At 39.2% G+C, this 16,053-nt stretch overlaps 1 long non-coding RNA gene across 1 annotated transcript in view; it reads left to right on the plus strand.

Moving 5' to 3' along the window:
- The first annotated feature begins 6,494 nt into the window (after positions 1 to 6,494).
- Positions 6,495 to 16,053, plus strand: part of LOC144291782 (uncharacterized) — a 46,534-nt gene continuing 36,975 nt past the window's right edge. The window contains exon 1 of the long non-coding RNA XR_013359275.1: positions 6,495 to 6,783. This is a non-coding gene — a long non-coding RNA (uncharacterized LOC144291782). The remainder of the gene's footprint in view (positions 6,784 to 16,053) is intronic.

Here is a 16,053-nt window from a genome sequence, read left to right on the forward strand (position 1 = left end):
GACCTCAAAAAGTAAGAAAAAACTCAAATAAACAATCTTATTTATTTATTTATTTGTTTATTTGTTTATTTATTTATTTATTTATTTATTTTTAAGATATTATTTATTTATTCATGAGAGACACACACAGAGAGAGAAGCAGAGACACAGGCAGAGGGAGAAGCAGGCTCCATATAGGAGGCCCAATGTGGGACTCAATCCAGGGACTCCAGGATCACGCCCTGGGCCGAAGTTGGTGCTAAACCGCTGAGCCACCCAGGGATTCCCTCTTAATACTTTTTTAAAACAAGAGGTCCTGTGTTCTAGTTTGTACCTGGTCCTACAATTACATGGGATCTTGGGTGCAGCATCAGCTCTGCTTTGTGGGAATGAATGGGACTGCCCCTATGGACCACAGCCGCCAGTCACCCCCACAGACACTCACATATTGATAGTTACGGCAATTAGATGCTTGCCCTAAGACCTGGAATATCTCCTGCCAAGAGGCTAGGTGTTGTAATTTAGCCCATAATTTTTTATTGGAAAATTGAGATGGCAAATTGCAGAAAGCCGAGTTTCACTTCATTTTAAGGTGCTAAAGAAAACAAGAAAAGCTTTAATCCTTGCTGTGAACACATGGCACAGAATCTCTACTTCTTTTCTTTAAGAAGAAATTATCACCTTCTTTTGGGATAAGGCCAAATACATTGCTTTTCATAACTAAAGGCATAATGTGCTATGCTTATGCTATTTCTACTCCTCTTTCTCAGGGGGGTTAAAAATACCTCACTGACATCTTTTGGTTGCCGTAGGTTATGGGGACACAGGGCTACCAAAGACACTCTTATTTTTCTGGATGACACCTGCCCACCTTGGTTGCTTGGACAGAGCTGCCCCCGCAGTGTGCATTTGTAATATAGTCCTCGTGTGTAACACATCAGGTTTACAAAATGTTTTCATGCTATCTAATAAATGCTTCTTGAATCGAATGAACTTTCAGCAGAAATTCATCTAAGTTCTGCTCAAATTATAGCCAAGGTCTATAAAGCAGCAAAATTTTCAAGACTCTTGAATCATTTATGATTTGCTATCAACCTATGAAATAGTGTTTTGATGATTTAAAGCCCATCTGTCTCCTTTTCCTCAGGGCCTTTGAACTTTTAACAAATGCCTGGAGTTTCTGTTCAATGATTTTAAACAGTATTGAAAGGCCACTGTGTGGCGTAGGCCTCAATATAGAGGGAGAGACTCTACTTCCCGTTGGGTCAAGTGCCCAGACATCTTCATCTGGATTTTTTTTTCCTGGTTGGAGTGATTAGAGAAAATGATCTCTTTTCATTTGCTAAGGTGCTGTCTTCTTGGAGGGTGCCTGATTATCTGATAATCAAGGTAAGATGGGAAAGGCTGCACTCATTCTTTAAGGAACGTGAATGACATTCATCATTACAGAAATTTAGGTGCTTCACCACTTCTGATTTGGTGCGGCCTGATTTGAGTCGATTTTTTCTCACATAAAATGTTTAAATGTCTCAGTTTGTCTTTTAATAGTTCTGATGTTAGAAGAAGAAACCAAATGGAGCCCCAGGGGCCCTCAGGATTGGCAAGCACCCAGGCAAAGGCGCCAGCTAAGCCCCGTGAGCTTGCTGCTTTCTTGCAGGGAGGTCAGTCCCTCTCAGACCTGACCTCCACAGCTCTTGCATTATGAGTTGTCAGACTTTATTTGAACATTTCTTTTTTTCCAGACTGGGTCTGGAAATGGGCTGGGGTTGGACTGGGTCAAACTTAGAAATGGACTGGGTCCACCGGGTCTGATGTAAGTTGGACTGTTTCCATCCAGCGTGAAGCCTCAGGTGAAGGGAATGCTGTTTTAAGGCTGTTTTAAGGCTGAACCAAGCAGATTAGTGTTACCAAGGATAATCTTGAATTACAGAGGTCAGAGTGGAACAGTTTCAACCTAGATAAGCTTATCTATTTATGAGGTGTCCTAGAGCAAAGGAGTCTCAGCCAGCGCTCACCATTCAGGGTGGAGGGAAAGTTATTTTTCCTCCTCTGTAGTTTCTGGTGATCGGGATGGGATCACTCACTACAGAGCCTGCAGACAGGGATCCTGGGGAAACTGGAAGAAGCTGGCAAAGGGTGAGAGTTTTTACCAAAGTCAGCTTTCCCATATCCCTATATGTGGTGCCTGGTGGAGAGGAAGGCAAAATTTCATATCGTCTCTCCAACCCTCCCCCAAACCCAAAACCTCAGCTTTTTGACTAAAATCAAGCATCATTAAGAAATTTAGAAACAAACATCAGAAAAAAAAAATCGATTTACTCAGAGCTCGATCATTTAGCTATCTAAACATTGTAGGCCTTTAGATGGTTTTGTTTCTAGTCCTTTTTTTCCTCAGTATAGCTTTTCCTTTGTATTGCATACTTGCGATTATGCTCTCGCTATGATTTTGTATCCTGTTTTCTTTTCATTTTTCAAAATGAAAGCAAAAACATTTCCATATTACAAATTATTTATAAACACATTTTTATAGGCTAATTAAGACCCATTAGGTTGGTGTACCAAGGTTATTATCCATATTTTCATTGCTTAGGCACTAAAGTTATTCTAAAGTGTTGCAATTATAAATAATTATGCAACAATATACTTTTTTATATACAGCTTTTTTTTTTTTGTTCATCTCCATACCTATCAAGTAACTAGCTAAGGATAGATTTCTCAAAATAAGAGCCATTGTGACAAAGAAAATTGGTACTTCACATTTTTTACACTCATTGTTATATTGCCATATTGCTGATATTTCCAACTATAAAATATGAAACTGCATCCTTCATATCACACTTTCAATTTTGGATGTGCTTTTTAAATTTTTGCTAATTTGCTAGGTGAAAAATCAATAAACAAAAAAAATACACCAAATCCCACCAAAAATCGCATTATTTTAAAATTCACGATACATGCAACTTTTCACCACATTGTACAATTCAATCTTTTTGGTTTTGAAAACCTCCATCTATCTCTCTGAAGTAAAAAGAATGTGAAAGGAAGCTCTGAAGAATGGGTGAATGAACTGTGAGCAGTCCTTTGTACCTTGTAGGTGGGTAAGAAGTAACTTCCTTCTTGCTGTTTCCAGAAAATATCCCAGTACATGGTGGTTGTAGCAGCTAGCAGCACGGCTGCCATCAATTCCTTCCTTCCCTGTATGTGCTGACCCTTCTGCCATCAACGGGTGAAGTCTGTTCCTCAGTCATCTTAAATATGGCTGGTCTGTGACTGCTTTGATAGCAGCAGTGATGCCAAACCAGTTCCAAGCCTCGCCTCTAAGAGAAATGATAGCTCTGCGTGGCTCTCTTGGAATGCACATGGTAGTAGAAGTCAGATGCCACGTGAAAACTGTGATTACCCCCAACTACCCTGCATCCTGTGGAGAAGCCCGCATCTGATAGGCAGGAGAGGCTACATGGAGAGAGAGTTGCTGACGTGTTGCCAGCTCTTCCAGGCCAAGTGCTCGATATGTAAGTGTGGGGGCTTTGAATTACTCCAGCCACAGCTACCATCTGAGTATCTCCGGATGACAGATACCGTATCTTTCCACAGATATCTATCAACACTCATAACCATGAGAGATAAGAGCAAAGTTATTGTCATTGTATGTCCCTGAGGTTTTGGGACCATTTGCTTGCTTTCATAGCTAAGCAGAACAGAAATCAAGGCAAAAAATCAAATTTTTAAAATGTCTTTACTCCTAATAATTTCATGTACTTTCTGGAATTGACCATAAAAAATCATCATTGCTCCTCCTTCAACCCATCAACTTGCTCTTAGCACTTTGATTGGAACAGAGGGTTTATATGTCTGTAGGTTAAAAAGATTCCTGTCTTGGTGATATTTATATTTTAAAAAGAAATCAAAACCTTAAAATAAATTTAGTTCTAATGATGTGATGATAGTCATATACCAGTGAAGGAGTAGGTGAAAGAATTGAGGGTGCATTGGAGTCCATGCCTTTAAAGAAATGCTTTACTCCCACTCCATGCAATTTTGGTGAGACTGTCAATTTTAGTATATACCACAGGAATGTATATAGTGTAGGCTTGGTCAATAATTGAAATTCGTCTCCCAGAAAAAAGCAATTGGTCCAGGTGGTAGGCATATCACTAATGCGTATCAATGAGAATTCTTTACTTAAATTCATCCATGAGCACATGAAGAAAAAAAGAAAAGAAATTTATTAGAGCTACTAAATTAAGGTCAGGAAAACCTGAATCATCTAACTGCCACCAATCTTAGCTGCATGGAAGCAATATGTCTCTTTTAGGACAGAAATTGGAATTGGCACTGATACATACAGATAAAACTTATGCATGTAGATAAAGAGTCATAATGACCTAATCTGTGTCCCTGGATCCATCCATACATGAAGGTATCACCCCCTGACTTCCAAACTTCCATGAGTTAATATATCTTTTCCTGCATCCTGCTTTAAGTTAGTTTGAGCAATTTCTGTCATTCGCAACAAATAAAATTGATGCCCATACACTGATGCACCTAATTACATCAAAGAGACTCACATTTTTAAAAAATTGATAAAACACATATGATGGGTGATTTTTCATACTACTTTATATTTGGGTAGCAACATTAATCAGGTAAGTTCCAGCTTAAGCCAATATACTGCCATAACTTCTGTAATTGCACACATTTTTCTGCAACCCCAGGAAACATAATAGAATAAAAGATTGTGCAAAAGCTTGCATCTGCAATGGGAATCAATTTGCATCTACAATAATTTAGAAAGAAAGAAAATCATTCACAAATTAATGTATTATATTAACAAGTTCTCTAGGACGCACAGGTTAATTGATCTTTCTACATCAGTGTGTTGTCACCTAGAGGTTGAGGAACTCCGCCCCTGTCGGAGGGCAGCCTGAGGCCTGGGGCTAGAAGCCATTTCTGTCTTGGGCTCAGGGTACTTTCCGACTTCAAATTGATAGGGCATTGATCTAGAGCTGTAGAGACAAGCTGTTCTAATGCTGGGAATTAATCCAGTTTGCCCTCAGAAGGCTCTCCATTCTTTTTTTTTTTTTTTTTTTTTATAATTTATTTATGATAGTCACACAGAGAGAGAGAGAGAGGCAGAGACATAGGCAGAGGGAGAGGCAGGCTCCATGCACTGGGAGCCCGACGTGGGATTCGATCCCGGGTCTCCAGGATCGCGCCCTGGGCCAAAGGCAGGCGCCAAACCGCTGCGCCACCCAGGGATCCCAGAAGGCTCTCCATTCTTGTGTGTGTGTGTGCGTGTGTGTGTGTGTGTGTGTGTGTGTATGGATAATTGAATTTTCAAACTTAGTTTTAATTTTTATCCACATTATACATGAACATGTCTTTTTTCTGTAGAACATTTTGGCAATCTCCCAAAACATCTCCCATATTTCCCACTCTTTAAACACAAAAAACTTTTTATCTGTCTGTCAAAAGAATAGCTCTGGGGCTAAATGAGCAATCTCTTAATTTTTCTGTTGTAGCCATTACCTATTCACTTCTCACTGCTGAAGAAGAGAAAGTAGCACATTTTGTCACACCTCTTACACAGCCACACACAAACGTTCACACACACGTGTATGCACACGCACCTCTGTCTTCTATTACCTTCAATAGATTCCCAATATAGTTATAATTACTCTAATATGCAGGATTTACATCATTATGATTATGTAAATATGATTCCTGACTGAGCGCTGTAGTTGATTATGATGACTTTTCCCATCTTGATCAACTTTTATTTCTCCGGGGTGATTATCTTCTTCTGTTATTTTGTATTTGTTTAGCTTTTCATTTGCCTAGATCAATTTACTCCCAAATTCTCTCCCAGATGTGTAATAGCGATTCAGTGTATTCAGTCACCATCAACATTCTGTCATTTTCATTTTCTGAAGAGCTGTTTCCTGAGCCTTTTTACCTGCTCCAGTCTTGTCTGTTTCCTCTCCTCCCTTGGGTAGTGCTGTAGTCCTGGAATCTTCTCTCTCCTTACTGGATTCGCTGTTCCTGTTTCCTGGATTTCTCCAGCAGACCTAAAAAAGAAAGCCTGACAGATACATTTTGAGACTTTGCACATCCCATAACTTCTTCTTCTTCCTTTTTTTTTAAGATTTTATTTATTTATTTATTTGTTTGTTTATTTATTTATTTATTCATTCATTCATTCATTCATTCATGAGAGAGAGGCAGAGACACAGGCAGAAGGAGAAGCAGGCTCCCTCTGGGGAGCCCCATGTAGGACTCCATCCCAGGACCCTGGGATCACGCCCTGAGCTGAAGGCAGATGCTCAACCACTGAGCCACCCGGGTGCCCCCCAGTACTCTTTTTTTATACCATCCTTACACTGAACTGACAGTTTTGCTTAATACTAGAAATTATTTTCTCTCAGAATTTCAAAGACATCGCTCCTCCAGTGCATTGTTTGTTCACAAACTCCCCCTAGCAGCTGCCAGGTGTCATCTGAAACTGGCCCCTGGACACCAGGGACAGGAAGAGACCCAAGAAAGAGACCGGCCACTCCAGATTGGTGGTGGCAGTTTTAATAAGCAAAGGGAACTTGCTCAGGAGGCTTGCCTTGGATGGCTTTAGGACGGTAGATCTCTGCACCTGCCCCTGCCAAATCAGAAAAGATTACATAGAGCCCTTCACTGGGTTCAGTCACCGACACTGTGCAGAGGGTCAGCACCACAGCATTACCTGAAGGCTGTGTCCTTGGGGCAGCTTCTGGGAGCCCGGAAGGCCGGTTGATCACAAATCACAAGCACAAGGTGGGTGGCTGAGGGAGTGAGGAGACTTCTGCTGCCGAGGTTCAGCTCACTGGTCGACCTGCGGTCCTGTCTTTTTGATGACCTCTTCCAGCAGTGTTGCTCAATTCTTTGTAGAGGATATGTATCTTTATTTCTTGAAGATTTGAGCATTTTTTCTTTACCCCCAGGTTCTGAAATGTTATAATTATGAACTACTGTGTGTGTGCCTGTTTTTATTTCTTGTGCCGCCTGCAGCATTTGTGTACATGAGGATGGTCTCTTCCTTTCTGTAAGTCACTTTACCTCCACTTTACCTTCCACATCCTTCGGTTCCTGGAAATTAGCTTAATAAGTTTTTAGATGCAATTGATGCACTCTGTTTTCATTTGTTGCCCTTTCTGAAATCTCTGTGATTCAAATATTAGGTCTTGAGTGCTGGTAATGTGTTTTCCTTTTTACTTTCTTCCTTCCTTCCTTCCTTCCTTCCTTCCTTCCTTCCTTCCTTCCTTCCCTCCTTCCTTCCTTCTTTCCTTCCATCCTTTCTTCCTTCCATCTTTTCTTCCTTCCTTTCTATTTCTCTTTCTCTATTCTTTTCTTTCCTTCCTTCCACAGTTCCCCAAAAGTATCTCCTAAGTATTTTTCTCAGTTTTAATTTTTTTCATCTGAAGTTTTTTTTAGAATTTATTTGTTTATTTGAGAAAGAGAGAGAGTGAGTGAGCAGGGAGGAAGGGTAAAGGGAGAGGGAGAAGCAGACTGCCCACTAAGTAGGGAGCCAGACATGGGACTTGATCCCAAGACTCCAGGATCATGACCTGAGAAGAAGGCAGATGCTTAATTGACTGAGCCATCCAGGTGCCTGTTATTTTTTGTTTCTAAAAACTGCAATCTAGTCTCTGAATAATTTTATTTTTATGGTATCCTCTTATGATTGCAATATCTTCTTATCTCTGAGGACAATAAAAATAATTATTTGTATGTGAATTTTTCTTCTGTTTCATACTTTTGTTTTTTTCCAAGTTTCCTCTCTCTCTTTGGTTTAGACTCTGTCTTTAATAGTTGAGTTCTCCTGAAATGTTAGGCAACTGAATCATTATACTTAAGAGAGGGTCATAGAAAGCTGCAAGTTTTGTGTCCATGTGTTGGGTATTTTGACCATAGTCTTTGCTATATATTGATTTAATTAGCATCTTTCATTGGAGAATCTTCAAATCAGAATATCTAGACTTTTTTCTTGGGGTCTGGCCAGATTTCTCAAAGACAATCCTTCAATAGCCTATGTGGAAAGCAAATGCTGACTGACGCTTCCCATTAGAGTGTTTCAAATTTCATTTTAATAACATTAATTAAATCTCTGGCTTCAATACAGCATTTTTGACCTTTATTTATTTCACCTACTCCAGATAACAAACTTCTGGTATTCTGCTGAAATTACAAAGATCAACATCTTAAAATATATGTATTTTGTTAAGGTGAAGGTAGTAGAAGAAATGCTTCATTGTGATCTGAATGCTGAAGATGATTTACATAGTCAGGGTGAAGATGAATTTACTTTTAGCCAAGACCTGGGTTAGAAAAACTTTAAGATGCAATTTTAACTGTCCTATAGATAAGTAGAAAGACTGGCAAGAAAAGAACATTAGAGGGAGGCATGGCAATGGCAGAAAGACCATAGAAACAGTTAAAATCCTTGCATTTTGGGTAGACTGTCAATATGCACTTAGGATAGAGTAGAATAGCTAAAAACACGACTCATTGAGGCGAAGTCTGGAAATGCACTGTTTCCAAATGCCAGGTTAAAGGTGTCACTGAATGTTTTTCAGGAAGAAATCTCATGGTAAAATATATACTTTAGGGAGAGTCATCTGGTGGCGATAAGCAGAATAGATGGAACTATGGGGAAAGGTAGGTAAACGAAGATGAAGGCCATCTCCTCAGCCACAGTTAAAATGACAAGAGCCCCGGGTAGGGTGACAGCCTTGGTAAAGGGCAACTGTGAATGGGAGAGTTATAACAAAGGGAGAATTGACAAGATTTGGTGAATGATTTCCTATGGGGAGACACAACCCCTTCTGCCTCCTTGCACAGGGAAGCATCATTCTAGAGAAATGCCACCCTTGAGTTATTATGTGCTGGAAGCTGGGTAAATTCTAGCTAGAGGTTAGTTTGTCCTCCATTGGTCTGAGGCAGATTACCACAAATTAAATTTCATGCTAACCTGCTCTAAGCCAGGGACACATCATTAAGCTTCAGGGTTATCTAGTTGATCACAGTAAAAAATCTATTTACACTGTTCCCTTGACAACAGTTGTGAAAATATTTTAATCGCAGTATAAAATTATTTTGCGATATTTCACCAAAGCAATTATGCACTCTCTGGAATGCGATACTGAAAGAGGCACACGGGATGAAACCATTACTTCTGGGTTAGCAAATGCTCCAATTTCTAGGAATGGCCTTGACGGTGCTGCTAAAAACCAGGTCTTTAAGCCAGGTTTGCACAAGCTAAGTGAGGTGGAGAATTGAATTACTTTGGTAGAAAATTAGTACTGTCCTCCCTTTCTTGCCTCCTATGTCTATCGTGAGACTTCTGCTTGAGATAAAGTTTACACCCTTCTGCGGGGCCAGAAATACTGGGGCCAATATGAGTTCAAATTGTGACACAGGGAGACAGAAGAATCAAAGCCTGTGTGTGTGTGTATGTGTGTGCGTTTACCAGGAGATAACTAAGAACACAATAGGTGAGCAATAGCTTTGACATTTAATCAGAGATTTCAAAGTTTACCAGATATTTGTGCTGATGTCCAGAATTCAGTGTTAAGACTTTGCCTGCAACCTATCTAAAAGAATGGAACAGGGAAAATGTGTGATGCTCTTGTAAAACTATACCCCATGAAGATAAGGACAATGATTACCAACTGGAGGGTCAAGAAATCGAAACCAGCTAATTCAAAAGGAAAAGAGAAAATACACGGTATCTGATGAGGAAGACATCTTGACAAGATGAAGCTTTTGTATCTGTGCTCTCCCTGTGGCATGTCATAGATAGGGGTGGCCCTCCAGGGAGTTAGGCAAGCACATGTGAATAAATACTAAACAAGTGAACAAATGTGGTAGCATCAGAAGTCATTTAGCCTCTAAACAACTGCAAGTAGTTATTAGAGGCAATATATCCAGATGTACTAGTCTGCTAGGGCTGCCATAACAAAATTCACAGGCTACGTGGCCTAAACAATAGCAGTGTCTTTTCTCATAGTTCTCAAGGCTGCAAGTCCAAGATCAAGGTGTTGTCAGCTTTGGTTTTCTCAGGCCTCTCCTTGGCTTATAGATAGCTGCCTTCCTGTTATGTCCCCACAGGACTTTTTTTCTGTGCATATTATCCTTGGTGTCTCTTTCTTTTCTTCCTTTAAGGACACCAGTCAGATTGGATTAGGGCCCCATCCTTATGACCAAATTTATCTTACTTGCCTCTTAAAAGTCTCTGTCTCCAAATGTAGTCACACCGTAAGATACTGGGAGTTAATGCTTCACCATATTTTGGAGAGACACAATTCAGTCCGTAACACCAGAAATCTTAATTTTATTTCCCAAACCATCTTCTTTCCTAGGCTTCACCATCTTAGTACATGAAATTCTATCCTTCCAGTTGCTCAGGCAAAAATCGTAAGGTCAACTCTGACCTTATTCTCACATCTCACATCCAATAAGAAAATCTTGTTAAATTTATCATCAAAATACATGCAAAATATGTCCTTTTCTTACCATTTCCATTGTTCTAGTCTGATTCATCTCATTGGATGACAGTCTCCTGGGGCAGTGGCCTCCTAAATGGTCTTTTTTGCTTCTCCTCTTGCTGCTTTCAGTCTAACCTCCAAGTGTCTTATAATACAAAGCAGGCACTGACAATATACTACCTCCCTATAGATCTCATCCTGGCACTTATCAGCACTTAAAATGTGTGTGTATGTGTACCTAAATATATGCATATATTATAGTGCATCTCTCTCCACTAAAATGTTAACTTTTAAGAACAGAGACTTTGGGGGCGCCTGAGTGGCTCAGCAGTTGACTGTCTGCCTTTGGCTCAGGGCTTGATCCCCTGGTGCTGGGATCGAGTCCCATATCAGGTCCGCTATGAGGAGCCTGCTTCTCCCTCTGCCTCTTTCTGTGTGTTTCTCATGAATAAATAAATAAAATCTTAAAAAAAAAAAGAACAGAGACTTTATTGTTCTGTTCCCTCACATATTTCCAATGTCTGTAATGGTGTCTGGTACACTAGAAGAAATCATATTAATAAATACCACTTGAATGAATAAATGGACCTATGTTTCTATCTACATGCTCTGTTAGCTGCTCTTTGCCTTACCTCTTCTCCTTCTATCTCAGCTGGAGCCTCCTGGAATAAAAGGATCATTAGGAAGCACATCTAGTACCTACTGTGTGCCAGAGGCTATGAAAAATAAATACAAGATTCTGGTCTAGTGGGGGAGAAAGACATAAAGAAATGAGAGTGAAGATTTGACAAGAATGCATAAATGTCAAAGAAGTGGAAGAAAGATTAAATACTTAGTCTTCGGGCAAAGGCTATTATGATTCTGGGTCAAGGAAGATTTCTCAAAAAATAGAATCTCGACCGAAGAAGAAAAGTCAGATAGGTGAAGGATATTAAAAGTAATAAAAAATGTCATGCTTTTATGTCCTTTCCTAGGCTAGTAGAACAATGGTTGTTAGTCACCGATATTTAGAGAGAATTCCCGGGTTCAAGACTGATTTCCCATGTTGGAAAAGAACAAACAGCACCCAGTCTGTATTGTTTGTAAAAAATCTTTGGAAAAATACAGTTCAGCTGTCAGTAGTCACACTGTTCTCTATGAAGAGCATTAGATTTTTATACTCTTTTTGATTGATTTCAAAGTAAACCCCAGGAAAGGAATCTTCCCTCCCAGTCTATTTTAAGAAAAAAGAAATTCTGTAGAAGTGGAAATACACTTTCATTGCAGTTAATTCAAGCTTAAATTTTTTTAAGTTTACAGAATACATTTACATATATCTACTATAGAGAAATCAATGAACCTTTTGTTTTGTCAGAAGAGAAAAAAGTCAATACAACTTGTTTCAATAGGCAGATATTCTTTTTTTTTTTTAAAGATTTTATTTATTTATTCATGAGAGACAGAGACAGAGAGAGAGAGAGGCAGAGACACAGGCAGAGGGAGAAGCAGGCTCCATGCAGGGAGCCTGATGGGGGACTCGATTCCGGGTCTCTAGGAACACGCCCTGGGCCGAAGGCAGCAGTAAACCACTGAGCCACCCGAGCTGCCCTCTTTTTTTTTTTTTTTTTAAAGCTACAAATTTACAAATACCTGAATTGGTACAACTATACAGAATTAAAAGTTTGAAATCAGTCACAATTACAAATGCATATTTGCATGTATCTGTGAATATACATAATGGTTTTCTTTCTTTTCGTTTTTTAACAGATTTTATTTATTTATTTGAGAGAGAGAAAGAGAGAGAGAGAGAGCACAAGCAGGAGCAGGAGCAGAGGGAGAGGGAGAAGCAGACTTTCTGTTGAGCAGGAAGTCCAATGTGGGGCTCGATCCCAGGACCCTGATATCATGACCTGAGCTGAAGGCAGATGCTTAACTGACTGAACCACCCAGGGTTCCCATAATGTTTTTTTTTTTTCTACAAAATTTGAAGACATTAAGGTATTTATTTATATAGTAAAGTCTAGTAAAACTTTTTTTGTAAACTAAAGAAATTAAATTATACTGCAGGTATATTTCACAGGTATTTTGGCTTTTGCCACTTTGCTTTTCTGCCGGTTGACACCATGTCTGGCATAAGGTAGATTCTCAATAAATATTAGTGCAATTGAAATTGAGTAGCAGTAGACATGCTTCTTCAAATCACATATGAGAGAGGCATTTTACTATTTGTCTAAGTTACATGGCACACATTATTGAGAAGGTAGTATTATTGTGTCTGATTTATAGATAAGAAAACAAGCATAATGAACGAGATAGCAGAATTTATATAGACCATCAACAAATCAGCAACAATAATAATATCAAAATTGGGGAGCTTTTTGTTTCTTACAGAATATCCAGGAACCCTTAGCCCCATTAATGCTGTAGTATAATCAACTTAACCCCATTTTATAGACTAGGAGATGAGATCCAAGACAATAGTCATAGCCTGAAGACAAATTGATAATTAGTAGAATGAGGTGGGTTGTGTGGAAGTAATCTTGTTCTTCTGCTCTGAATTTTACTCTTCTTTCATGTGACATCTTTTGACAAATAACCTTTCTCCTATCATTCCATCCTCTCTTTCCTACTTCCTGGCAATAAGTATTCTACATTTTTCAGGGTGTGGGCCATAGCTAACCAGAGACATACTTACTTTCTTATTGTTAGGCATAAACTAAGCAAAAGCAATATTGCTGCTCTGCTACTTTCATCAAGTTAGGAGTCATAGAAAAGTATAGGTCATCAGAGATTTTCTCCAAGGGTGCCAAGATCATTTAATGAAGAAAAGACCATTCATTTTCAACCAATGGCATTTGAAAAATTGGATACCTACATGCAAAAGAATGAAATTGGACTCTTATCTTACATCATATACAAAAATTAACTACAAATGTGTCAAAGACCTAACTGTAAGAACTAAATTATAGAACTCTTAGAAGAAAACATAGGGGGAAGCTTCATGATTTTGCATTTGGCAATGATTTCTTGGATACAACACCAAAGCATAAGTAACAAAAGAGAAAGAGAAATTGTACTTAATCAAAATTTAAAACTTTGGTGCATTAACGGACACTATCAACAGAAGGAAAAGACTTGGGAGAAAACATTTACAGATTGTATATCTGATAAGGGATTTATATTCAGAATAGTTAAAGAATTCCCACCACTCAACAACAACAACAACAAAAAACCCCAAATAACCATATTTTAAAATGGGCAAAGTACTTGAATAGACATTTATCCAAAGAAGATATACAGATGGCTCAAAAGCATACAATATGAGGCACAACATCACTAGGGAAATGCAAATCAAAACCCCAGTGAGATAACAGTTCACACCCATCAGGACAGCTATTTATAAAAACACAGAAAATAACACGTGTTGACAAGATGTGGAGAAAGTAGAACTTTTGTGCATTGCTGATGGGGATGTAAAATGTGCAGAAATTGTAGAAAACAGCGTGGCAGTTCCTCAAAAAATTAAGCATAGGATTACCATCTGATCCAGAAATTCCACTTAAGTGAATTGGAAAGCAATGACGAATAGAATGCAGAAGCTTGAATACTTATTTACACCAATGTTCATAGCAGCATTATTCATAACAGCCAAAAGGTATAAACCACCCAAGTGTCTACTGACTAATGAATGGACAACTAAATGCGGCTATACAGGGCTCACATATAATGAAAAGTTCTTCAGTCTTAAAAAAGAATGAAATTCTAACACACGCAACAACATGGATGAACCTTGAAGACATTACACCAAATGAAGTAACCCAACCACAAAACGACTAGTAGTGCATGGTTCCATTTATATGAGACACCTGAAGTAGTCAAAGTCACAGAGAGAGAAAATGGAATGGGGGTTGTTAGGACTGGGGGAGATGGGTGAATGGAGTGTTACTGTTTAATGAGTTCAGAGTTTCAAATTGGAAAGGTGAAAAGATCTGGGGATGGAGGGTGGTGATGGTTGCCCAGCAACATGAATGTACTTAATGCCAATGAACTGAATGCTTAAAAATGGTTAAAATGGTAAATCTTACATTTGGTATATTTTGTTACAAGAAAAAGTATACGCTGTTATATAGAGGACCTATTTCTATGCTTAGAACTTTTATATTTCTGAGGCCAAAGGGTAAATCTTTCAATGCAGAAAGAGTCACTTTTATAGTCAAACACAAGAATATATATCCCAAGTGGAGATGGAGCATATTATACAGATCATGTTCAATGTCACCTAGCTATTAGTTCCAAGCCTATTTCCACTATTCAATGGCCCCCGGGGGGGAATTAAAATAGTCTTTCCTCTTCTGCGCATGCTCTGGAGGAGGAAAGAGCCGTAACTGAGTGTGTGCATGGGGGAGAGATGCTGACAATTTCCTCCTTTCTTAACTGGTTCATTCTTATTTATCTTCTCTTTATTTATTCCTGGATCTCAGCTCCAAGAGTCAAAATGCAAGGTGTCCCCTTGCCTCCCTCTTCTCAGATTGGGCCTTTGACTAATGCAGGAGTCATTACACCCCCAGGGCATCCTTGGCAATGAGGAGCCTGCAAAGGATCCTTAATAGGGGTAAAATCAATAGTAGCAAGTGGGCTGCAGCCAATCCTGTGGCTGTAATTTTTTTTTATTGGGCAAAACTGAGTGAAAGACAATGCTTGTTCCATAGTCATTTTGTGACAGGAAAAAGAATCTGTTTCTTTTGATTTTATAAACATGACATAAAGTAATACCTTCAGCTGTCTCTCTTGTAATCTGATTTCCACATCTCTCCACGTTCTTTCTAAACCACGTACTGGATTGTGAAATCTTTTCCCTTTTGGTAAATGGAATTCAAATTCTTTACCATAATCTCTAGAACCTTCCCGACTGGGGCTTTTCTTGTCCAGCCTCATCTCTCATGGTTGCCACCATGGCGTCCAGGCTTCAGCAATGATAAATGCAAATAGCTCTTTAAAGGTGACTCACTTAGGTAGTTCCCACTTTGCCTTTGTAAATTCTACACTATTCCCTTTGTGTAGAATCCTTGACTTTCTCTAACATGTCATCTCCTCTGTGAAGCCCTCCTGCCCACATCAAGAAGAATCAAATGCATCTTCCCCCATGATTTTTCAGTATCTTGTATATCTTAATTGTAGCACTGATGATGGACTGGCACATTTCAGTGGGGGTTTCTTTTTGAATGAATATGTGAACAAAAGAACAAATTTCCCATAGCTCCATTCCTTCCGCCTTTCTACCTTGTTAGAAGTGCAAACTCTTCTCTCTGTAGTGTTCCAGCTGTTCTCTCTTTGAATCTCAGGTCGAATTCGTAGGTTTTCAGGATGATTTGAAAGTTATCTAGGTAAGTTGGTGGGGACAGGTGACTTGGGGACCCTACTCCTCCACCATCCTGCCAACACACCCATAGCTTCATTCTTGAACAACAGCGAGACCAACACTGGGGTTCATGGACATTTCCTAGCCAAACAGTAAGAATGAGAATAAAAGATGCAGATCAAAAATTTAATACCCACAGCACAAATTCTAAAGAGGTGGCAC

This window comes from Canis aureus, chromosome 20 (assembly GCF_053574225.1).
Source record: "Canis aureus isolate CA01 chromosome 20, VMU_Caureus_v.1.0, whole genome shotgun sequence".
NCBI lineage: Eukaryota > Metazoa > Chordata > Mammalia > Carnivora > Canidae > Canis > Canis aureus.